The sequence below is a fragment of the Podarcis vaucheri genome (assembly GCF_965113315.1).
Source record: "Podarcis vaucheri genome assembly, chromosome: 7".
In the NCBI taxonomy this organism is placed as follows: domain Eukaryota; kingdom Metazoa; phylum Chordata; class Lepidosauria; order Squamata; family Lacertidae; genus Podarcis; species Podarcis vaucheri.
The window spans coordinates 63,809,776-63,834,849 of record NC_138765.1 but is presented as its reverse complement, the minus strand read 5'-3'; the positions used below and the strand labels follow the sequence as shown (position 1 = coordinate 63,834,849).

The following is a 25,074-nucleotide window of genomic DNA, read 5'->3' as shown; positions in this document are numbered from 1 at the left end:
CGGTGCTGTGTGTGGCAGTCAGCTCAGCGGGATCCCATCCTCGTCGCCAGTGAAATATACTCAGAGTCGCAAAGTGATTTCATGCTCTTTATTCAGCTCATAGTGGTGAGGAGGAATGAATGGAAGTCCCCTCCCAGTATCTGCCTTATATACATTATTTACACAATGGACTGCACATGATTGGCTAATTCCAGAATTCTACTGTAAGCCAATCAGGTTGTGGATTCACTTCAATCTGGAGCAGGATTGGGTGGTTCCTGCCAACCAATCATGCTGCTGCATTGTTCCAGGGCCAATCAGACTGCTGCATTCTGAATCCTATTGTTCTAGGACTAATCAGACTGCTGCAATTTGGATCCTATTGTTCTCAGTACATAACACTTCCTTTGCCACCAGACGCATCCAGACAGTTAAGAAAAACATCATCCATAACAGTCAGTTGGTGATTTGTTTTGATTTTTCCTGTGATTCTTGTTGCATTTTAATGGTTGTAAACCACTTTGAATTTTTAGAAAATAAAATTGTGGCATACATGCAGCAACAATCTTATGTGTGACCAATTGACATGTGATGGCGCATGCAGGCACCACGGTGACCTGGAAGTGACTGGAAAAGGCGGGCAGAACAGGGGTGGGGTGGGGAGATGGCAGAATGCGGCAGAACGAGTCAATATATGCTCCACTGTTGTGTGCAATAACCTGGAATGCAAACCATGTGCAAATCGGGGGTTGCCTGTACAAATACTGTGCTTTGGTGCTTTGCTGTTTTGTTTTTGTTTTTTAAAAAATTGTGGTATACAGATTGATTTTAAAAAATGGGCTAGCTCCATGGACACCACCCTAGGCTTCTTGGCAGAAGAATGAGAGACAAATATGACCACACACAAAGAAAAATTATCTCACAAAATGCAAAATATGTCTAAACTCTTCCCCCCCCCCCCGTGTGCTTGCACACACTCAACATTTGCATATCTCAACATATAATTTTTATCAAATTTTTAAATGCCTGCATATTTCTAGAAGCACAATTTATAAAATATTGATAGCTAGAAACACAGCGGTGACCCCCTCAACCACCCCTCAACCACCACCACTACCTCCACAGTAATATTGTTCTCAAAATTTTAGCTTGAAATGCTAAAATCTGAGCAGTGAGTTTTACAAATATAAAGATGTTACATTTTTTTTAAAAAAGGATTTCTGGTTGTTGTTTTTTAAAAGAAATCTTCATTATTATTTGCCAGGCAGTTTATGGAAATGAAGTGTCTAGCCTATTTATTCATTTAACACATCTCCTTAAAGCTTGCAATAAAATTTTTGAGAGCAACTTGCAACGCTCTTTTTTTCCTCCATCTCTCCTCTGAACAAAAAAAAAATCACAAACAGACATTGTGTCTATAGCTGTCTCTTTTGCCTACTAGTTTCCTTTTTTCTTCACATGTCTGCATACTGACACATTCAATTTCAGGTTATCAGCACATCTGAATTACGGAATACTGATGGGGATAGAGGGCAAGCCTCTCTAGACTGATTAGCATCATTTAAGAAAGCATTCACTTGCTTGCTTCATTGGCTGCAGGGATTCCATGATGGGTGGCCTTTTAGCATTAGAAGTCAATATGGAGCAATCTCATTTGAATTAAATATGGACAAAAGAAAAGATCTGATTGTGGTTATTCATAGCTAACCTTTTAATTTCACAAAGCGCCCCCCCCCAAAAAAAATGGCTCTAAACCCTTAAAACTTAGGAACATAAAGGTATTATTTTTCTCATATATATATATATATGGGATAGACACACACATAGACACACACCCCTTTCCCACTTTGATTTTATCTTGTTTTTCATTTGCACAAGGAAATGCAAAGCCACATTTTATGTTCTAAAGAAATATCTTTATGAATGTTCAAGGAAAACCTTTTAACCTAGTTACCCCTCAACTATAATGAAAGCACAGTGCCTAATTCTAATCCATAAAATGTATGTAAATCCACTCTGAAAAACATATTTGTCTATATGAGATTTACACTTGCATCAGAATGGGTTACAGATAGAACTAAAGTATTTTGTTAACACAGATGACGATTTATGGCTGGTCACACTGTGACCTTTGTTTGGAAAGGGGGCCTAAACTCATTGTGTAGTTGAAACTAGTTTAAAAGCATAACAGAACTCTCATCTCAGGGGAGGGGAACAATTCACATGATAATTTTATTTGAGCTCAGTGAACAGAACAATAAAATAGTAAAATAGTAATATTTCTCTCTGGCTGGATTAATGGAGTTATTATATGTTGGAATCCTTAGATTCAGAAAGGATCGATGTGATTGTGGATCATTTTACTGGGCCCACCACAGGGTCAAACTTGCATCATGTATGTTGAGCAAGCACATGACACATTCTCAGATAGATAAGAATTTTTTTAGTATAAATGGTTGATTACTCCATATTATGGCAGGATCACCCATAGGTTCTCTATAAGCCTATCAGCTGATTGCTGCATGGATCATAACACTTTTTAATGCACTTATATAGAACATGGAGTGGGATTTATTAATCTTTCCAGAAGAAAGGAAGGGGAAAGTTATGCAAATGTCAGATTGGCTAATTGATCCTCCATCCAACTCTTGAAGACTGTCTTTGCAATTCTGCATGCAATGTATTGTCCTGGAAAAAACAATTATATCTGCTCTGAACTGTGTGGGCTTCCAGGCTTTAATTGCAAGTGGGTCATTTTGATATCACAAATGGGTTGCTGGCAACAGGTTCCTTCTACTTATCTGATTATATGGATTGGTGTGTGGACACTGGGGTGGGGGGAGAGATTGTATGCATGAGAAGCACTGATCAGAGATCACACAATAAATACCTGCTTGGAAGCACCCCAAGACAGCTGTCATGATATGGATATATTATGGACACTAAGGAGCATGGGCCAAATGCACAGGCATGACAGCCCTATTCAGGCACTCACCTCTAATGCACAGAGGCATACACACTAGGTCCCATCCTCTAATCCCATCAGTTGCAGCTTCTTCAGATCATGTGTTGGGTGGGAAAGTCTGAAGGTGGAATATTCACATTTGATTGTGTGCACTTAAGACTCCTACAAGCAAACAGAACCCCAGTTGTGCATGGTTTCTATTCATGGACAATGCACATCACGTTGAGTCAAACAGTGGAAATTTTCCCCTTCTGATAATGTGTGTAGGTGAGACCTGAATAGGGCTGGTGGGTCTCAGATAACGCATTCCAAAGGAGAGCTCACCATGGTTCCCACTTATCAAAATGGAACATGCCTGAGCCAGATACCTGACAAAGCTCCCACTTGCCATACTAAGAATCTCTTTTACAGAACTACGATTCCAATCGATGCCCTTGGCAGTGTTGGATGGACGGTACGGCAAAGTACATTACAAAGAGAGACTCTGTTTGTGTGGACAACCCTGCTTCGAGGACCTGCGCCATTATTTATTGCAGTGCCCATTATATATAGATAGACCCAAGAGACCGATTTATAAAACCCCTGTTTATGAATGGAACACATTTCAACAGGGTGGAAAAGGTGAAATAGTGGCTGAGCAACACCGACGACTTTGTTACTTATAAAGTAGCACTCTATGCGCTGGCCGCTAAGAGGGTCTGGAGGAAGGAACTAGACAAAATAGTGGTCAACTGCAAAGGGGATTCAGATATTTAATTTGGCACATCTTACCTGAGAATCTTCTGCTATTCTATTCTATTTAATGCAACAAATGCATTCCAAAGGAATGTCAGGCAGGTTTGAAGATGGAACAAACACAGCACAAAGGTTGGATAAATGCAACTAGTTCATGCCAAAGCAACATATAACATGTGTAGCCTGAATGAATCAACTGTCTTGGTTTGCATTGTTTCCATCTTATAGAAGCCTTATATCTGAGGCAGGTGACCTAAGGTGAAAGTTTCAAATGAGAAAACCATTAACATTTTTTTTTTCAAGTAGGTGCAAAAGAATGAAAATATAGATGAGCAGGCACGCATATAAAGAGAGTGATCTCCTTGGCTTCTAGGTTTGAAGATATTATTCAAGAAATAACTGACAGAAGCTGCTTTTAGCCTGATAATGCCTAGTGTTTGTGTGTGTACAGTGCCCTCTTACACCAAGTGCACACCAAGGGTCAGTGTTCACAGATCAGGAGTCTCATGCTCTACCAACTGATCTGTACTAACTTAAAAGAGACAAATTGCAATTATTTACTCCAGGAGATGTAGAACAAACATAGCTACTTGCCAAATTGTGTCAGTGCTCAGTGGTCATTGGTGTCCATTGGGACTGGGAGGGCAGAGGACTAGGGGGGCCAACAATAAGGGGAGACAGAGCCATTAATAGGCGAAGCCAACTAATTCCAGTTTTGTCCCTATCCTCTTACCTGCTGGATTTTACCAGGGCAACGTTGACACTGGAGAGGAGGAAGCTGCCAACCTGGGCCACCCTCAGATGAGGGTTGGCTGAGGGCAGACTGAGGGTGGCAGGACAGTACTATGTGGCATCCAAGACAGGCCATATTTCAAAGTCCAACACACAGCTAACTCAAGGACCTTTTTGCAGATAGATGATCAGGATTTGCATTAACAGAATCACACTAGGCTATATACTGCACAACATGATTATTAAGCCAAACACAATCCACTCGCCATGTACTAGAGCCTGCAAAGGGTGACACACACCTGTGTTTGCAGGTGTAGGCCAGATACAAGAACAAGTGCTATAAGCTACTATATGTGGCTGAACGGCTCCAACTTGGTGGGCCACGAGTTGTGCTTACCAGACATCAACATCACCAAAGACCATTTCTGTTTTTAGTTTACCACTGGTAGCAAAACTATGCCAGGTAGCAAAACTGGTAGCAAAACTATGTCTGTCTTTGCTCACATCATAAGAAACTTCCAGCCTATTGCCTTGGCACACACAGTGTAGTTTTCACATGTCAATTCACTTCCAACACATTTAGATAATCAAAGTTTGGATAATGGGAGAACTGTTTATACTGAGACATGGGAAAATAACAGTGGGCTTGCACAACCTAGCTTTGGATATTGGGGACTTTACTGTAAAAAGTTACGGTTTGCTGAGGCTGTTTATAGTGCAAAAATATTTCACTTCCAGCTACCAAACAAAACAAACAAGATGAACTTTAACAGGGAGAAATGTAAAGTATTGCACTTGGGCAAAAAAAAATTAGAGGCACAAATACAAGATGGATGACACCTGGCTTGAGAGCAGTGCATGTGAAAAGGGTCTAGGAGTCTTGGTTGACCACAAACTTGACATGAGCCAACAGTGTGAAGCGGCAGCTAAAAAGGCCAATGCAATTCTGGGCTGCATCAATAGGAGTATAGCATCTAGATCAAGGGAAGTAATAGTGCCACTGTATTCTGCTCTGGTCAGACCTCACCTGGAGTACTGTGTCCAGTTCTGGGCACCACAGTTCAAGAAGGACACTGACAAACTGGAACATGTCCAGAGGAGGGCAACCAAAATGGTCAAAGGCCTGGAAACGATGCCTTATGAGGAACGGCTAAGGGAGCTGGGCATGTTTAGCCTGGAGAAGAGGAGGTTAAGGGGTGATATGATAGCCATGTTCAAATAGATAAGAGGATTTCATATAGAGGAGGGAGAAAGGTTGTTTTCTGCTGCTCCAGAGAAGCGGACACGGAGCAATGGATCCATACTACAAGAAAGAAGATTCCACCTAAACATTAGGAAGAACTTCCTGACAGTAAGAGCTGTTCGACAGTGGAATTTGCTGCCAAGGAGTGTGGTGGAGTCTCGTTCGTTGGAGGTCTTTAAGCAGAGGCTTGACAACCATATGTCAGGAGTACTCTGATGGTGTTTCCTGCTTGGCAGGGGGTTGGACTCGATGGCCCTTGTGGTCCAACTCTATGATTCTATACCAGCTGCACACAGAATTTTGCAAATTCCTATACAAACATTCTCTTAAACAGCTCAGTTGGAAAAGGCAGGTCAATGGAACCAACTTATCACTATATTTGCCCAGGATTGCATTGCTATGGTGAAAGACCTAGCATACTTAGGGTATTCCTAAAACATCATGAAGAAGTTTGCACAGAAATGATAATTTGAGGAAAGGAGCTGACTCCATACGCTATTGGAGAAAAATGATTGGTTAATCATTCTTAACAAAAATGAGAAATACAAACATATCAAATCCAAATATGGAGAACCATTCTTGAACTATTAGTGGGTCATGTCTGAGTGTGGTGATTTACTACATGTAAGCAGGCCCATGCAGAACTTATCTGAGGCCCAAGATAAAAGTTTCAATTATACTTGCAAAACTAATTCTATATGCCTAATTCAGACCCAAGCCCTGCTGATGCAAAATAACACCAGGACCAAATACGTGGTTCCGCCAGACTCGCAGTCCATGAGACATGCCACCAAGTTGCCACCACCTAAGCAGATCTGATGCTACATGCTGGTATGCAGTAATGCAGGTCCAGATTTTACTATCAAAGCCTTGCAGTTCATATGGACAGACAAGGGCGTTTCACCCATGGCCATTTTGCCCATTAAGTCCCTTATCAGCTGGGAGGCACAGGGCATTCCTGGCATGTCTGACAGGCCTCTAGCACCTCCACACCGGCTGGCTTAGTCCTCCAAGGCCTGGGGCAAGTGTAACTGGCTGCCCTTCCCCAACATCCTGCAAAGACCTACATGCAGGATATAGATACACAGGGCAGTTGTTGCTGTGTTCTTGTGTGTGATGGTGCTAGTCAGTATGGAGTAGTGCCACCTCTTATTTTCTGCTCATGGCAGCCATTTTGTGCTCCCACCCATAACACCAGTTCCTCATGTTTTTACACATACATCACCACCACCCCAAAAAATTGTGCATGCATATGCTCCCCGTTCCCAGCTCCTGATTTCAGTTTGTCAAAATTTACTCGTGATTCAGTCAAAGCTCTTGATCAAACGAACCAGTCTAAAGGCTAAATGTTATGCTAAAGACACTTTAATGTAACCTACTTAGAACTAGCCAGATATATTTGTTTAGGAAAAGAAGGCACAAGGAAAGGAGTGGCCTTCCACTCTGCACTGGGACCACAGTACAGGCAGTAGAGGTTTAACTCTTCCATCCATGCTGTTTTCCTACTGATATTCACATCTGAACAGACCCCAAAAGATACTGTTTCAGTATCAATAGTACTGTGGAAGAAAGGTAATCAGTGATGGAATGGGAACCAATGCATGCATGAACACATATGGAAGAGAACGTAGTAGAATTTGTCTGTCCATACCACAAATACTGTGAAATTCTTCATAATTTCACCATCCTCACATTCTCCATCAGTATTCCAATGCCATTATCAAGGTTCATCCTGTCCAAAACAACAAACAACAAAAAACTGCACGACTGAAAGAAAAACCCCACAACTCAGGAGCATTTTCTCCCGGTCTTAAGCATGTGCATTAAGTGGCCCTTCACAAGCTTTCCTTCCAGTAGGCTTTGTTTAGCTGGCCATCATGTGCCTCCTAATGTAGCACAAGGAAGAAATAGAAAATGTTGAGGGTTATTGAGCACTGAGCTTTCAGAAACCATAAGCAAAAAGTTGCCGGGTGCTTTTGAAGCACAGATTGATCTGTAAATGTGAGACACTGAAAAATGACAAGTGTACAAAGTCTGAAATGCTTCCACCCTACGCCACAGTGACAGTTTCATACAAGGTAATATGAGACACTGGTAGAAGAAAATAATGGTATAGGCAGGAACAGAGTACAAGCAGTAAAAGACTACATACAATAAAGAATGGTACTGAGACCTATGCCTCTGCTCAGCTGTGAGCTGATAGATGCTTTTCAAATGGTGCATAAACATCTAAGCATGTAATGGGGTCCCTAGCAAACCTGAACCACTCAGTTTAGTTTCTATGACCTTAGCACCTACTTTTTCTTATCTGCAGTACAAAACTTATTCAGCTACTTTTCTTGTATGCTATCAATTCCAGATCTTAAAAATAATAATCTTTTCTATATGTAACTTTACTGAACACTTTGGTCTTATGCAATTATTGTTTCTTGCCTTTGTGTATCAGCATGTCAAAAGTGTGTGTGTGTGTGTGTGTGTGTGTGTGTGTGTGTGTGTGTGTGTGTTTACTTCTGATTGTCACTAAATTAATGGAATGGAATCCAGAGAGAAAAATCCTGATAGTGTTTCACTGAGGAAACTGAACAAAACATTATATAATTTGAGGAAAAAGAAACAGAGAGGTTTTGCCTTTCTTACTTCAGGCCTTGTAATAGCAAGGTGACATTCAACCAAACATACTGAGGAAAACACCCTCAGAACTATACAGCCAATCAGAGCATGTGCAACCTCAGCAAGCATGCCATTTTGAATGGTTGCTAAACAACATGCCACAACTCCTTTGGGCTGTTGACTAATGCTGAAAAGAGAATTATCCCTTAAATTTCAAACTGAATGATCCCTGCTGTTGCACTTCCAACCTTTATTGCAGCCGTTGTCTGAGGCCCTTTTCCAGGTTATGGGTGACAAAGATTAGGTAGGTAATTACCAGAGAAAGCACCTATTTGATCGCACCACATTTAGGGCACTTGCTTGATTTAACTGCCTTTCATTACTAGATGAAGATGTTTTAATTTCTGGCATTTTTATTTGTGTGTTCAGACCCAGAGACCTCCTCCCTAAATAAACACTTTGACTCAAATTTTAGTTTTGGTTTTTGGCAGAATTTAGGCCACAACTTTATTGATTACAGAAAAGTGAGTGGTTGCATAGACTCTGGTTCAACTAGTTCCCTGCACCCTTGGAGGTAGTGCTGACCCAGGGCTCCAGAATAGGTCAGCCAAGGGTGAACACCTGAGGTAGGTAAAAAGCCTGGGAACAGACTTTGTTCACTCCCCAGATGCTCCCCTGGACTCAGGCATGGGCACAACCCCCTCTCGGGGGTTGACCAAACCAAGTTGAGTCCCTGGATTCCTTTAATGGAATACCCTTCACATACAGATGGCGAGACTGTTCTCCCATCCCTATCACATGAACCTATCCGCAACCTTACAAGTTGTGACGATTTGCTACGTGGCAGGTGAAAGCCAAATGGCAACAGCCAATCAGCCAAGTGGGGAAAATTCCTGCCGTGCCCCTGTCCCAACAACAGACAACACATGACGGCGTAGCAAGGTCAGTCGCACAGTGCCCTAAAATTAGGGAGAGGTGGGCAGGTGTTCCGATGCACGAGCCGAAAAAGGAAGCTCTGGGTCACATGCATAGGTATATATGGGTCCCTCAATCTGTTTAGACTGCACCCCATTGGCCAGATTAAGCCCAGCAATGAGGGACCTACCAATTGGGTGTTGTGGTTGTCCAATATACCCACCCACAACCAGGAGGTCAGTCTCCAGGTCTCACCGCAACACGTGCCCTCTTTTATACAGGACAGGATTTATTTAGCTGTTTTATGTTACTATCCTTTATGCTCTTTCAATATTGTTTATATGTCTTTATTGTATTGTATCTTTTTTAATTTATTCTTTCAAACCCTGTAAATTGCCATGCAGTTGAAAAGTTGAATAAAAAATGTTTTAGATAACTATTTTGAAACTTTAAAAGTTATTGCTCTTTATAAAATCTCCTGCTTCCTTTATCATGCTTGCTTTTTTTAAAAAAAAACTTGCTGAATTTGTTTTACCTCAGACCCCCCTCCCGATTCCAACTCAACTATAATCTGACTGTGTTCCTATAAACCCATTCTTAGCTCTGACACTACCAAACAGAACCTGGACCACTCTGATTTCCAAGGCACTTTCTGCACATCCCTGCTTTCCCTAATTGTGTTGATTTGCTTTCTTCAGGAAGGGCCACACCTGCAGGAAGCAACACTAGATATTTTATTTCAGCAATGTTCCTAATGCATCTGGTTAAGAATAGATCCATTCACAGAAACATGATGAGGCAGGTCCATTGATCACTGAATTAAATGGCTAGATAAGCTGAAGCTGCCATGTGAATTTCAAAAGGTTTACTTTAAGATACCACAACAACCATGTTCATTATTTTAAAAAGGTGCATTAGTGAATAAAATGCATTAAGAACATAAATGGAACCCTGCTGGATCAAACCAAAGACCTATGTAATCCACTGCACTGTTTGCCACAGCGGCCAATAGATACATCTGGGATGGCTTCAAGCAGTACTGAGGGCAATAGCTATCACTTGTGATACCATTCTTCAACTACCTGAAGAAGCATCACATAAAGGAGGCAAAGGCTTGTTTGACTGCTGCCCTAGAGGGAACAGCTACAGTGGTGCCCCACAAGACGAATGCCTCGCAAGACGGAAAACTCGCTAGACGAAAGAGTTTTCCATTTTGGAGGTGCTTCACAAAACGAATTTCCTATGGGCTTGCTTCACAAGACGACAATGTCTTGCGAGTTCCTGCTGGTTTTTTTCCCTCCCCCCCCTTTTTCTAAGCCGCTAAGCTGCTTATCAGCTGATCCGATCAGCAGATAAGCTGCTAAAAGCTGCTAATAGCGCTAATAGTGCTAATCCGCTAATCCGTCAATGGGCTTGCTTCGCAAGACGGAAAAACCGCTAGACGAAGAGAATCACAGAACGGATTCTTTTCGTCTTGCGAGGCACCACTGTACATTTATCCAAAATGCAGGAGGGTTGGTATTTTGGATGGCCATCAGAAGATCACAGGGTGGTTCACAAGATAAAAAGACATAAAAGTAATTAAAACATAAACAACTGAACAATAGTTCCCTCCCCACTGAACCACATTTAAAAGGCTGTGGAATATTAATCAGCCCAAGGCCTGGTTGAAGAAGAACTGACACCTAAATATATGAAGATACCAGGTAAGCCTCCCCGAGGAGAGCATTCCACAGGGAGCCATTGCAGAAAAGGTTCTCGTCTTTCTTCCCTCCAGACCTCACGTTGAGAAGGCCTTAGGATGATGAACACAGAGTCCAGGTTGGTTTGTATGGGGAGAGACGATCCTTGAGATCCTGAACTGTTTAAGGCTTTATAGGTCAAAATCAGCACTTTGATTTGGGCCCAGAAGCTAATTGGCAGCCAGGGTCAGGATCGCTGTAATATGTTCAAACCGTCTTACCTGGCTGCTAAATTCTGCACCAGCTGAAGTTTTCAAACCATCTTCAGATGTGTAACACGTTGCAATGATCAAGCCTTGAGGCCCATAGAGAAGTGCATTATACTGAGACAAACCACCAGTCCATCCAGCTCAGTATTGTCTACACTGACTGGCAGCAGTTCTCCAGGGTTTTCAGACAGGGGACATTCCCAGTTGCCACTGGGGATTGTACCTAGGACCTTCTGCATGCAAAGCAATTTTTTTTACCACTGAGCTATGGCACTTGTGTAGGCTGATCTGCTGTGGGCGGGGGAGTGGCATAAGTTCTTTCCTTCAGCAAGGATGGATCCACACTGGGTGGGTCTTCAGTCTACTCTGATTTCATAGTCCTATCATATCACAAACTGTAGCAAATTATAAAGTAAAATCAGTCATTTTGTTTCAAATGGACCATGGCTTCCAAATTCAAGATCCTGGTTTAATTTTTCATGGCAAGCATCTTTGCCTGCAGGAATTACAGCTGCATACAAAAATCTAAAAAAGCTCTTGATTTGAAGAACTATGTATTGTACAGACAGGAAAAAATAATAATTATAAAACACAGGGGCACACTGGCTGAACTAAAATCATATAAGCAATTTTTTTTTTATTTCTCAAGTGCAGCATATATATATATATATATATATATGCTTTCGTATATATATATATGTATATATATATATATATATATATATATATGCTTTCGTAGATTTTCACGGGTACAGGAATGCAGGTTTTGGTGTCTTCGGGTGTCTTCCCGACCCCGACTCTTACACGGGAAGACACCCGAAGACACCAAAACCTGCATATATATATTATATTATTGTTACTGTTCCAGTAACAAGAAGCCGAAAACACCAGCCTGAAGATGACGAGTGAGACCTCGTCGAAACGTCGCACAGACACCCCGACTCTTACACGGGAAGACACCCGAAGACACCAAAACCTGCATTCCTATACCCGTGAAAATCTACGAAAGCATATATATATATATATATACCACATATTAAAAAGGGGTGAAATAGATTTTACATAGCTGGCTTTGAACCTGAGAACCTCCCATGGTGCAACTAATTGCGTTGCCAACAAGACACAGGAGTGCACCAACAAGGAGCGTAAAAATGTAACTGTGCGGGGTGTGATGATGGGTCTTTATAAATAATACATTTATCCCAAGGTACACTTGTGCGTCTGCTGTAAATGTAGGTATTTTTCATTAGGAGCAGATGGGCATCAATAAACATGTGAAGACAATAGAAACCCAGGGAAGGTAAAAAGTGGGGAGGGGATGGTGTGCACATGTGAGTCATTTCTTAAAGAGGAATACAGGCGGATGAAAGAGGGGGATGCGGCCAATCATTAAACGCACAGTGAACTGAAGACCTTTTGCATAAAGTTTAGCATTGCTTTTATTCGCATATTCCCTAGCTATTTAAAAATCAAACAAACACTTTTAAAAAATTAAATTCCGAAACAAAACTATTCTATAAAAAGCCCTTAAAAATCACACCACTTTATTATTATTATTTGATTAACTGAGTATTTTAGTGTCACAACAGGTCAGAGTCCAGCTGGGGCTAATTTCCAGGGTGGTAAATTCAAATAAGTACAACAAATTAGTGTAACAGCATTCACAAGTGTTTTATAGCATCAGTATCTATATTTCATAAGAAAACCAGAACAGCCATTGTTAACACTATGTATTTAAAGCATTATAAGGTGATCTCACATTTCTGCAGCTGGACCTCCTCTTTTCATGTCTTTCTAAAACAGGATCCAACAAAACAGTGTTATATATTGCAAAGGAGAACAACTTTAGTCCAACATTCTGTCCTCATAATGGTCAAACAGTTGCCTTTGGGAAGGTACCCAAGCAACACAATAGTCCTCTCCTGCCGCCACCCCTGCAGCAGTCATTCAGTGGCATCCTGCCTCTGACATTGTGGTGATATATAGCCATCATGACCAGTAGCCATTGGTAGCCACATTCTGCATGGTTTTGCGTAGTCCCCATTCAAAGCCTTCCAAGCTAGCGACCATCATTGGATTTGCAGCAGCAAATTCCATAGTTTAACAATGCTGCTCTGTTTATCCTGAAACTCTTGACATTCACCTTCATTGGATGACCCTGGTATTACGTGAGACATCTCTCTATCCACTTTCTCCAACCCCATGATAATTTTGGTTGCCCTTTTCTGCACAGGAGAGGAAATCCCGGGCTCTCAATGTGCTTCTAGCCATGCTGAAGCCCTGTAAAAACTACTGGTAAGTCTAAGGCACATTCCAAAATCCTATGGTGCACTATCAGTTATGTAGAAATGCTGGCAAAAGGGGAGGATGACATGAGTTGTACCCAAGTAAGTTCTACTCAGGGTAAAAAAGGTAAAGGACCCCTGACAGTTAAGTCCAGTCACAGACGACTCTGGGGTTCTGGCGCTCATCTCGCTTTACAGGCCAAGGGAGCTGGCATTTGTCTACAGACAGTTTTTCCAGGTCATGTGGCCAGCATGACTAAGTCGCTTCTGGGGCAACTGAACACCAAAAGCAGAGCACCACACGGAAACGCTGTTTACCTTCCTGCCAGAGCGGTACCTATTTATCTACTTGCACTGGTGTGCTTTCGAACTGCTAGGTTGGCAGGAGCTGGGACCAAGCAATGGGAGTTCACCCCGTCACAGGGATTCGAACCGCCGACCTTCTGATCAGCAAGCCCAAGAGGCACAGTGGTTTAGACCACAGCGCCACCCACATCCCCCTCTCTACTCAGGGTAGACGCATTGAAATCAACAAATCTGTTAGTCATGTCCATGGACTTTAATGGGTCTACTCTGAGTAGGACTAGCATTGAATACTACTCAGTGTCTGCTGCTATGGTTGCCTGGCCAGAGGCCAATTGCTCAAGGGGGAAGGAAATAAGGATCACTGCTGGTGCTGCCTTCTCCCTAAGTTTCATTATTTGTAACTCTTTCTTATCAGTTCCTAAAGTGCAGTACTTATTCAGTGGCTAGGGAATGGATTTTGTGCTATGCGCCCTGCTCCCTCCCATCCACTATGTCTCCCTCCATTGGCCACTGTTATCGGTCTTTCATACTGCAGCAGCCAATCATCCTCAACCTTTCCCCTCCTCTGCCCTTCCAATTATCTGAAACCTTAGGAAGGTTGGAACTGAGGGTACAAGCACTGTCAGCTTCTTTTAACACTTGAGCAAGGGTAAGTGTGGGCCTCACTCAGCCACACTCACACAGATACAGAGGCAATGTTCATGTGAACCAGGCCATATATACTGACACAACGGGCAGAAGTTTCCAAAAATCACAACAGTGTCTTTTTTCAGCTGTTAAACGTTTACAGGGATTATGGTGGCTGTATCTGTGCACATGCCCAGTTCATATTAAAGAACAGTTTCGTGGATTGCACCTGTGGAAATTAGAAGTCATTCATGTGTCAGGGTGCTCTGGTGCAGGGAGGCGTTATTTTAAAGGTCTGGGCATTGACAACGACTTTATTTTCCTTATTTGCTGCACCTTTGAGGAACAGGAAACTTAGATGCCCAAGAAACATTTCACAAAGAAACCTCTTAATCTAATAATCAGCAAAGGGGGAGGAGGGGAAGAACCAAATTAAAACTTCTTTTGCAGACCTAATAGATGTTATCAAACAATGGGATATACATCTTGTTCACATCTCATAATAAATAAAATGAGACAGAAAAGAAACTCACCATCATGGGTTCCGAGGCCCTCTTAGCAGTTTCATGACATGCATTGCCCCATGAACTTCTAACACAAGACCCACTGGCTTAGCATTTTAAGCATCTTACCTCAGTCCTACCTCCTCTCTTCACTTTCACACAGTCTAGTGATCTAATAAAAATGCCATTTTTATTTTCTTAGCACAAAGCTGCTCAGTTTTGCAGTGTAAATAAAAATGGCTTAAGTTGGTCAGCTGCTAGCCACATGGTAATAATAACCATGAACGTTCAAGGTTCACAATTATTTCAGATTTATTCTCTTCCTGATCTTTCCTTTTTATCAGCAAAACATACTCTTGGCACAGGGTAGTTAACTTTAAAAACTTATAAAGGGAAGAAACACAAGTTGACAGCAAAAGGCAGAGAGGTTTATGAAAGGAAAATATTCAGCCCTCAGCCGTGACCTTGACCTTTCACTGTCTTTTAACATTAAACATTTGCCCCACCTTCGAAAAGATAAATGTGGCTTTTGATGACAGCCAATGTTATCTGAGGATTAAAATAGCCCTCTTGCAGTGCTCAACATTAAAGTCTTCCGCATTTGCAAAATTGCAAACAGATGCAACTCAAGTACCTGCAAATAATCTGCCAAGACCAATTTCAAAAGGGAGATTTCAAAATATGTGGAAGTCATTAGGACATGTATTATTTTTGCAATGAATAGGCGCCAGGAGTGTCTCAAGAAGCAGATGGGTGCTACTTTGTTTATAAAAGATCAACAGAATATTTGCCTGTAAATGAAGACGTATAAGCTATACGAAACAATTATGTTAAAATGGTGAATGTTTCAAAGCTAATTGTAATGGTCTTTTAAGATCTGAATTCCTCATTTCTTACAGCATGCTAAAATATCATTTTAGGGTTTTTGGCCTCGATTGATATAATTACAAAAATGGCAGAAAATTAAAGTGAATGCTGTCGGTTTTTACTGTGGGGAACGTTGTCACTTTATCACTTGTTTACAGTCCCTACCAATATACCAATAAATGAATGTATGTTTTAATAAGCATTAAAAAAAAACACCACCCTCCAATACTTTCTCAGGGAATATAAAAATGGAGTTCAAACTAGAGATATAATGACCACTAGATTCTAAATGCAGGCAGTTTTTGTTTTTTTAGGGAAATAATAATACTTAACATTTATATAATGCTTTCTGAGTGTTCAAAGCATTTCATATATAGTATGTTAGCAAGCTTTACAATAACTGCCCAGCAAATCAGTATTATTATCGCCATATTACAGTTGCAGGGCTGAGGCTCAGAAAATAATGGTCACCTGGTGAGTTTATGAGAGAGGTGAGATTTGAACTGGGGCCCTTCCAATTCACAGTTCAGTATCTTAGCTGCTATGCTACGCTAGCTCTCAACTATATAATAAAACAGAAAGCCATAAATAAAACGATGCAGTTGTGAACACAGAACGTAATTTAGCAGGCACTACCCACACATAATTTCCATTCATTTCAAGGTGGATCACAGTGGAGGAGCTTTGGTGAGGTTTAAAAACAATAACCTAATATGCAGGACTTACAAATTCTTAGGTGTCATTTATTATTGACTTATTAAGCAATCATTTTTAATTTCAGTTTCTATATTCTTATCTTATTGAACCCAGCTTATACCCATCCACGTACGAAATGCAAGAAAGCAACTGTTAAGCCCAACAATTAATAAAATAGTAATTTTAAGAAACCCAGACACCAAAGCTATTTTCCTTGCCCATCAAAATATATCACTGTATTGTCAGATGCTGCTTTAAATTACTTTTCATGTTGAATGTTGATGAGCAAACATTATTATTACAACCAGTACTTACAGAGATATAAGAAAAGCAGCATAAGCACATTTAAACATGCATAGCATGAGAAGACATTTGCCATTTCTGCCAATTCCATCAATATTTAAGGAATATCAAAGCCATCTCCCACAATCCTAAGTGAACTTCTACAATGGGTAGGGTTGCCATATTTTGAATAGCCAAAAATAGGATGCTATGACGGCCATTCAAAGCAAATAAATGCCGTTTGTTTCAAATTTTACCCCTGAAAAAGAGGACATGTCCTAGAAAAAGAGGACACATGACAACCCTATAGGCCACAGGCATGTCCAATGTCCATTTTGGGGCCTAATCTGGCCCACCAGTTGGTTTAACAACTTTGGTCGTCCCTCACAGCCCTTCACTTCATCAAAGCTGGCCCTCTTTGAAAAAACGTTTGGACACCACTGCATAGGGGATGTGGGGGCAACCTCACTGCATGTGACTGTGAGGAAAGGCATCCCCATGGGGGTAAGGAGAGAGTGCAAATCTGCAAGTTTGGGTACACCTGGGCTCTTGTGCATGTAACTGAGTGTGTCTTATTCTTAGCCACAGACAAATATTTTTCAATGGGTCTCAAGTGTAGAATTTTGCCTCCTGTTGCTGTATTGCCAATGATGCCACACTACAGCAAACTTTTCAGACCAGCTGCCCTCCAGATGTTTGGGACTACATCCCCCATCTGCCCTGGCTAGCATGGGAATTGTAGCCCTAAGCATCTGGAAAACACCAGGTTAGTGAAGGCTGCATTATAGAATAGTGTTAATCAGATTTTATCTGCACAGGTGCTAAACATTGGATGGTCATTTATTCACAGTGGCATATGAGCTACATCAGATGTTGGTTGGTTGGTGCATGAGAACTCCAAAACAGCAGACCAGTAACATGTGTTTGATGGTTTACTTGCTTGCTTACCTACTTATTGACATTTATATGCTACCCTTCAATGAAATTCTGAGTGTGGTTTACAGTAAAATACAATAAAAAATACATTTTATATAAAACAACTCTAAAACAAGAACTAAACAGGCAATACAAGCTGCAAAAAAACAGAAGCAAGGCTTGTTGCTTTGCTTGGCAGGGAAATGATCAGAAGGTGGATGCCACACAATGCCTCTCTAGGGAAACAGCTCCAGGAATGGGTTGCAACCTCTGCGAAGGGCCATTCCTGAATAGCTACCCACCTCACCACAAATAGTGGAGGCTCTTGCAGAGTAAGGAGCAGCACAATAAATTGTTATGCCAAATATCTGTGACTGGTTTGAAGTGAGCTTTGATGGCTTATGCAAGGGTCACTCTATCTGCTCTGGAAGCTGCAGCCAGCAGAGGATGCAGCAACCAAACTGCTGATAGCAGCAGGTTACTGGTGGAGAGAGCTACACTGGTTGCTGATTTGCTACTGGGCCAGGTTCAAGGGTCTTTTATTATTTCACAGAGCCCTAAAGAACTTGACCCCAAAGTACCTTAAAGACCTCCCACAGGACACTTCTGGACTCAATGGCCCCATGGTTCAGTTGGCCATCACTGAGTCTTTAGTGTGACAGGCCATGCCCTGTGCCTTCTTTTAGACATCTTCTGAAAACTGCATTGTTTAGACAGACCTTTGCGATATTATTTTTCCCTCCTTTTTAACCAATCAGGATTTACTGATTTTATTTTAATCTTGTTTGCTATAGACTGCTTTGTCTATGAAAGTGCAGATGATAAACACTTAAACAAATAAACAAACAAATAAATTTGTAACAGTCACCTTGCTTTACATGATGTGAAGCATTTCCTGATCTTTCCTCCTTTGGCAAAAATGGAGAAAAGGGAGAGATGGAGACTGGAAATACTGAGGTTCACAGAAGGTGGCTACACATGCTATTATCAGTCCTCTATTTACTGATCTTCCAAGTATTGCAAGTGCTAATCCTTACTTTCTGCTTGCAAGAGAGTTTCTTATTGCTGATAAAATCTTCCTTGTACAGTTTTACACTTCAATATTGTTCACTATACACCTGTGGGATAGGAAGGGAAACACAGGGAGGGAGGGAGGGAGGGAGGGAGGGAAGGAAGGAAGGAAGGAAGGAAGGAAGGAAGGAAGGAAGGAAGGAAGGGGCACATGACAATTATGAACTGTGAACATTAAAATAGGAGTAAGGAAGAACTTTAAAAGAACAACGCCATCAAGGCAGGGCCCTATTTCCTCTATTGTTCTGAGTAGGGATGGTGGGGAGGCAGAATCCTATTGCTGTAAAAATTGTAATCATGCAAAGCTATTTTGCAATACTTCCTCTCTCTCATTGCTGCCATACTTTGTGTATGCGTGCGCGCATGCAAACAAGACTGTCCAAATTTTTATGCACCATAATATGTATGGACAGATCTGTGAACCATTCTATCATTTCTGAAACTTGTTAGTGGCTGCAAAAACAGAAATAATGAGAAAATATTTAATACACAGGCTGGATTCGGAGAATGGGGTGGGGGATGGAAAGAAAAGACAAAGGCCTTTTGTGTTCTCTTGCCACGTATCAGCTAACAACATCCAATCTCCCTATGTTAAATATGATCAGAGTTTGGCCAAGAGGAATAATTCTTGAGTAAGGAAGGAAGGATTTGGTAGAGCAAAACAACAACCCCATGCAGCCGATTGCAGCTGGAAATGCAACCCTGTTGCTAATCAAGGTTTCTACATGTCAAGTTACCCTGTCATCAACTAATGCTTCTGGTGAGAACAATCAACGTTGTGTAAATGCCAACAAGAAAATCTGAGAATATTAATCTATAAAGCAGTCCAACAATAAAACATATCTTCTTTATTATTATTCAATTTGGTGCGTGGAAGTATTAAATTCTTTCTGAGTTACCGAGCAATGCAACATCAAATGTTGTGGACCCAAATGATGGAACTACTACAATTACTGTCATTCCAAAGCCCTGAATTTACCCAGAGCTGAATTTACCCAGTTGGGCATAATTTCTGTATTCATCAAGCAGGCGAGACCCTTTCCTGTTTCCCTGTTTCAAGATGACAGGGGATCTTTAATAGCAGGATGAAGGGGAGATGTTTTAGCAGTGGCGTAGCGTGGGTTGTCAGCACCCGGGGCAAGGCAAGTAATTTGCGCCCCCTAACCCGTGGATTTGCGCCCCCTAACCCTAACCCCCAGATGTTGCGCCCGGTGCGGCAGGCCCCCCGCACCCCCCACGCTACGCCACTGTGTTTTAGCCAGGCAGAGGAAAGGCAAGGGTGAGGAAAGCTAAACTAGCCACAATTACCTCTTCCACACAACTGATAAATGATGAGAGATCTTGATATCCTTTGTGTCTGGACACCCTGCTTGGGAAAGAAGTATGTCTTGTGTTAAAGTCGTAGCTGACTGACATAGTAAAAGAGGACTACAGCAATTGGTCGTAACGTCTTAAGGAAGGCCAACTCCTCCTTTGAGAACAGTGAGATTAAAATGTTTAAACTGTTCCACTTATCTCACAGTCAGCCCTGCTGTGGCTTTTCCCTGCAACACCAAGGCCCATCTGGGGAAACGGTGCTTGACAGGCAGAGGGAAACACACAAAATGGACAAATGGCGTCATTATGAGCTGAACAACTGGTGGTTCTGCATGTTTAATGAAGAGGAGTCTTGTCAGCTGAACCTCTTGCAAACTTCTTTTTAGAAAGATGACATTTCACTCCCCCCGTGCAATATCCAAAACTTTTAGCTTTCTTGGTGCTAATTGAAATTGATCCGGTGCTATACGTTATATAAATCAGAGTATGTAGGGAAGCCACTAGAAAAGACATCTATCATTACGACTCGAGCCATTGGTCTACAGCTCACCATTGGCAAATTCTTCCTTTTTTGCACATACTTTATGTCACTACCATTGTCTGCAAGAACCCTTTCAGCAGAGTACAGATTTTAAACTAATCAGATCACTCATACCAACACTGAAAGTTCCTACAGTCATGGCCAGGGATAGACAAATTTGTCAATTTCAGTTTCGCATTCCACCATGCCCATTTAAAGTTCAGCTCACCAAATTTCTACATAAGTTTGCAGTTCCTTTTTTTAAAAGGCCTCGTGAAAATTCATCTGCATTTCAGTGAACATTTATCCTAACATACACATTTTTTGAGGCCATGATGCCTAATATACACATTTTCACAAGCAATTTTTCCTAATGCTATTCATTTTTGTATGAAATTTTCACTAATATATAAATTATTACTTTTTTGCAACCTCCCCTTGATATATACACTTTTGCACATACTTCTGGTTGTAAAACTCTGTAGCAAAATTCAGAGAAATGGGAATTTTGAAAGATAACTATTTCAGTTTTGAATATTGTTTCAGGAAGGCCTGCATGAAAATGTGAACTGAATTTCTGCCCAATCCTCTACTCACGATGACCAGTTCTTAAATCAAGCTGTGTGCTCCATGTTCCCCATATGCCCCAATGTCATGCAGCTATAGTATTGTATGAATGTATGAAATCACACTGGATACATGTATGATGTAGTTCAGGCTGAGCAGCCATGGCATGGGAAATTGCCAGATCACTGGCACAAAAACAGTGTAATGTGGGAAGCAAGAAACAGGGAGTTGTGATTATGATGTTCCTGTAATGCAAAGGTTAGTCAAGACTGCCCCAATAACTGGCCATATACTACCACAGGAAGTTGTATGTTTCTATAATATCTCTAGAGACTGAATCAGTTTGTGGACTTATTAATAACAAGAGCAACCTGCAACACAATCTTGGAATGTGTTCCCATCTACTAAGACTGCTCTTGTTCAGAGCTCCAAAAACCTTAGGCCACATCCACAGAATACATTTAAAACACAATCATCCCACTTTGTTGGTCATGGCTTCCCCCTCAAGAATCCTGGGAACTATCGTTTGCTAAGGGTGCTGAGAATTGTTAGGAGACCACTATTCAACTCACAGAGCTACCATTCATAGAACGAGTTAGCATTCAGTCCCTCTTCCCTTGGAATCCTGGGAATTGTAGCTCTGTGAGGGGAATGGGATCTCCTAACATCTCTCAGCACCTTGAGCAAAGAACAAGGATTTTGTTGGGGTGGAGCCATAACTGTTTAAATTTGTATGATACTGCTTTAAATATTGAGTACAGATGGGGCCCATGAGTGGCTAACCTTTTGGCCTCTAAATGTGGCGGGACTCCACCCTCCTTAACCCGACTCTCAGCCATGCTGGTTGAGCTGATGGCGGTTGAAGTCAAACAACATCTTGAGAGCTATGGACTTGCCCCACACTGCTTTAAGCCTACTCTTTCTCTCATCCCCATCCCCAACTTAACCGCCACCAGCATTCCAGAAGATCACAAGTTTCTGTCAGACCATTTTTGAGGTGGCATGTTTTAACCCCTTTAAAGTCAAGTCACAAGATATATGAGAATTCCAGTTCCTTTGGAGTCTTACTTTTCTTCATGAGCAGAAACAGGGGTGCCGACTTGAATAAGGGAAAGAGGTAAACCCCACCCCACACAATTGATCACAATACATGGTGCTCACACACCATTTGAATGGCAATGCCCATCAACTTTTGGGGGGGAGCCCCTTCAAATATTTTATGGGGGGGGGTAAGGGAACTCGGCCCTTTGGAGTTGGCTCCTATGTCCAGAAACTAGGGGAACAATCCTGTGCACAAGAAGTTTGCATAAAGCAGGCTGCTATATGCTAAATGCCAGCCTATATGCTATATGTAGGACGCGGGTGGCACTGTGGTCTAAACCACTGTGCTTCTTAGGCTTGCTGATCAGAAGGTCAGCGGTTCAAATACCCACGACGGGGTGAGCTCCCATTGCTTGGTCCCAGCTCCTGCCAACGTAGCAGTTCAAAATCATGCCAGTGCAAGTAGATAAATAGGTACAGCTCCGATGGGAAGGTAAACAGCGTTTCTGTGCTCTGCTCTGGTTTCGGTGTTCTGTTGCACCAGAAGCAGCTTAGTCCTGCTGGCCACATGACCCGGAAAAACTGTCTGCAGACAAACGCTGGCTCCCTTGACTTGGAAAGCGAGATGAGCGCCCCAACCCTAGAGTCATCTGCGACTGGACTTAACTGTCAAGGGTCCTTTACCTTTAGCTAGGCTGCTACGAATTAAACTGGCATAAACTCATACCAAATCTAAACCCCATTCAGGAGCAAGGTGGCTGCTGCTGCCCTGCCTAAGCCTAGCAGAGGAGAAACAAGCCTCTAAAATAGTGTTGCCAAGTCACATGACTGACCTGAACAGGCTTAGGATCCAGTCTAACTCCCCCTCTTCTGGTCATGCCCCTTTGTGGGGGCTTATATCGTACTTGGCTCAGCTGGCGTATGCTTGGCTGAGCCAGGGTTGGGGAATCCAATCTGAGCTGGGAATTGAGATGGCTAAGCTTGAGATCCGCTGCACCTAAGCTTCTCACTGCAGCAGCTCTTGCCATAGGATTTCCCACTAACACATTTAAGTTGAAACTAGTCTAGAAGTAATCTTTATTTTTATTTTTCAAATGCGAGACCTAACTTAAATTCCAGTTTGTATTATGAGAATCACTCCCCCCCCCCCACTATATACATGGTTAGAGTGCTGGACTACTAACCTACATTATAGGATTGTTGCGAGGATAAAATGGTGGGGGGGAGAACCATGCTTGAGCTCGTTGGAGGGAAAGGTGGGATTTAAATGTAATTTCAAAAACAAATAACTATTTTTTCTCCTCTTTTTTTTCTCCCCTTCTTACCCACACTCTTTCGTTTCCCTTACCTTATTTTTTAAAAAATTAAAACTTTATATTTCTTTATTTTAAAAAATGTGATGGGACTGCCAATGCCACCTAACTTAGGTTTAGGTATAAGCCGGAAGGTGGTCTTAACCGGGCAACTGAAAGCCAATGGATCAGAACAATAGTTAAAAAAATATAGGAGGGTTCATAACCCAATGCAAATTTCCCAGTGTAAGTTGCTAGGCCTGAGCCCACACTAGAAAAAAAAAGATGTGGGCATCTAACCCTTTGAATTGGCAATCCATTTCTGCTCAAGGGCATGAGCATAAAAAAAAATTAAAAAGAGAGGCAATTATGGGAGGGGGAGAAAGGGGAGGCGATTCAGTTTGGCAGGCTTAACCCTTGTAATCCTTTTCTAGTATTTCATGGGGAATTATATACCTGAATTATTCAGACTGGGAACATGGGCAGCAGATAACCTATGCGGCATAGACTTCCCATATGCATGTCAAGTTTTATTTGCAGCTGTTATAATAAAGTTGCAGTGGAAAGGTTATTTTTCTTAGAATTGTCTTATGCCATTTTCATAGTGAGTAATGACGATTGCCTAAATGAATAAAAGAATAAATTTCATTGTTACCACCTGCTCTTTTCTATCACAAGGAGGGGGGAGGGGGGGTAATGCTGCAAAATTTGCAAATGATGCTACTCTGTGCTAAATTGTGTGGGATGTTTTATAAAGTGAATTAATATCCACTAGGGACTGAGCTGAGATCATCAAACTCATTTCACATAAGACAACAAATTGAATCTCTCCAGGGACTCAATACATGAAAAGCCAGTGCGCTATCAAGCGATCCAGCCTTCTCTTAGGTAGATTTCTTTAAGCAAAAATATTAGATATATTTTCAGGATTGCGCCTATTGTTTTGTTATTCACCACCTAATGAAATGCTACTTCTGTTTTCGCCAGATGGTAGTACATATAATTTTCAGGCCTCCGATTCACAGCATCATACAAACAAATTGTATGGCAAAACATTAGCAGCCTAGAAATCCCTGATTATTTTTCCCCCCCAACATCAAAACAACCCAGACTTTTATCTCACTAGTGCTGCTGAAGTGCAGTGTTTTTTACGTTTTAAACTACACATCTTTAAGGGGAATATCTGGAACGAATTTAGCTGATCCATTCATGATTTGATCGATTGTGTGTGTGTGTGCGCGCGCGTGCACGTACACACACATATATTTAAAGAAATCAAACATGAAGGACAATGAGCAAAAAAGAAAGCCCACAAACTGTACAATGCAAAATCTTAATACATTTTAACAATAACACATGCTGTGTTCATACAGTGGAATAACATCATCCATATGAATCCTAGGAATTTAGTATATCTGACAGTTTCTCTCAACCACCCATAACATTCTTTCCTGTCTCATTGTAGCTGGCAAAAGAGAATTCTATAATTGAGTGGTACAGAACATGTGCCCTCCCTGCTAGAAGATGACAGATGGATTATAAAAACTTCAAAGCAGAGCATTTGGAGCACCAGGGGAGAGATAGTGGGTATTTGAACTCTCAGTCTTTACCCAGGAGACAATGGCACTGTGACATGGTGCATATATCAAGGAATG

General features: G+C 41.6%; 1 protein-coding gene across 3 annotated transcripts in view; it reads right to left on the bottom strand.

Annotated features, from left to right (window-relative positions):
* Positions 1-25,074, bottom strand: part of ZNF536 (zinc finger protein 536) — a 567,281-nt gene that overhangs the window by 408,196 nt on the left and 134,011 nt on the right. The gene's annotated exons all lie outside the window — the stretch shown is intronic.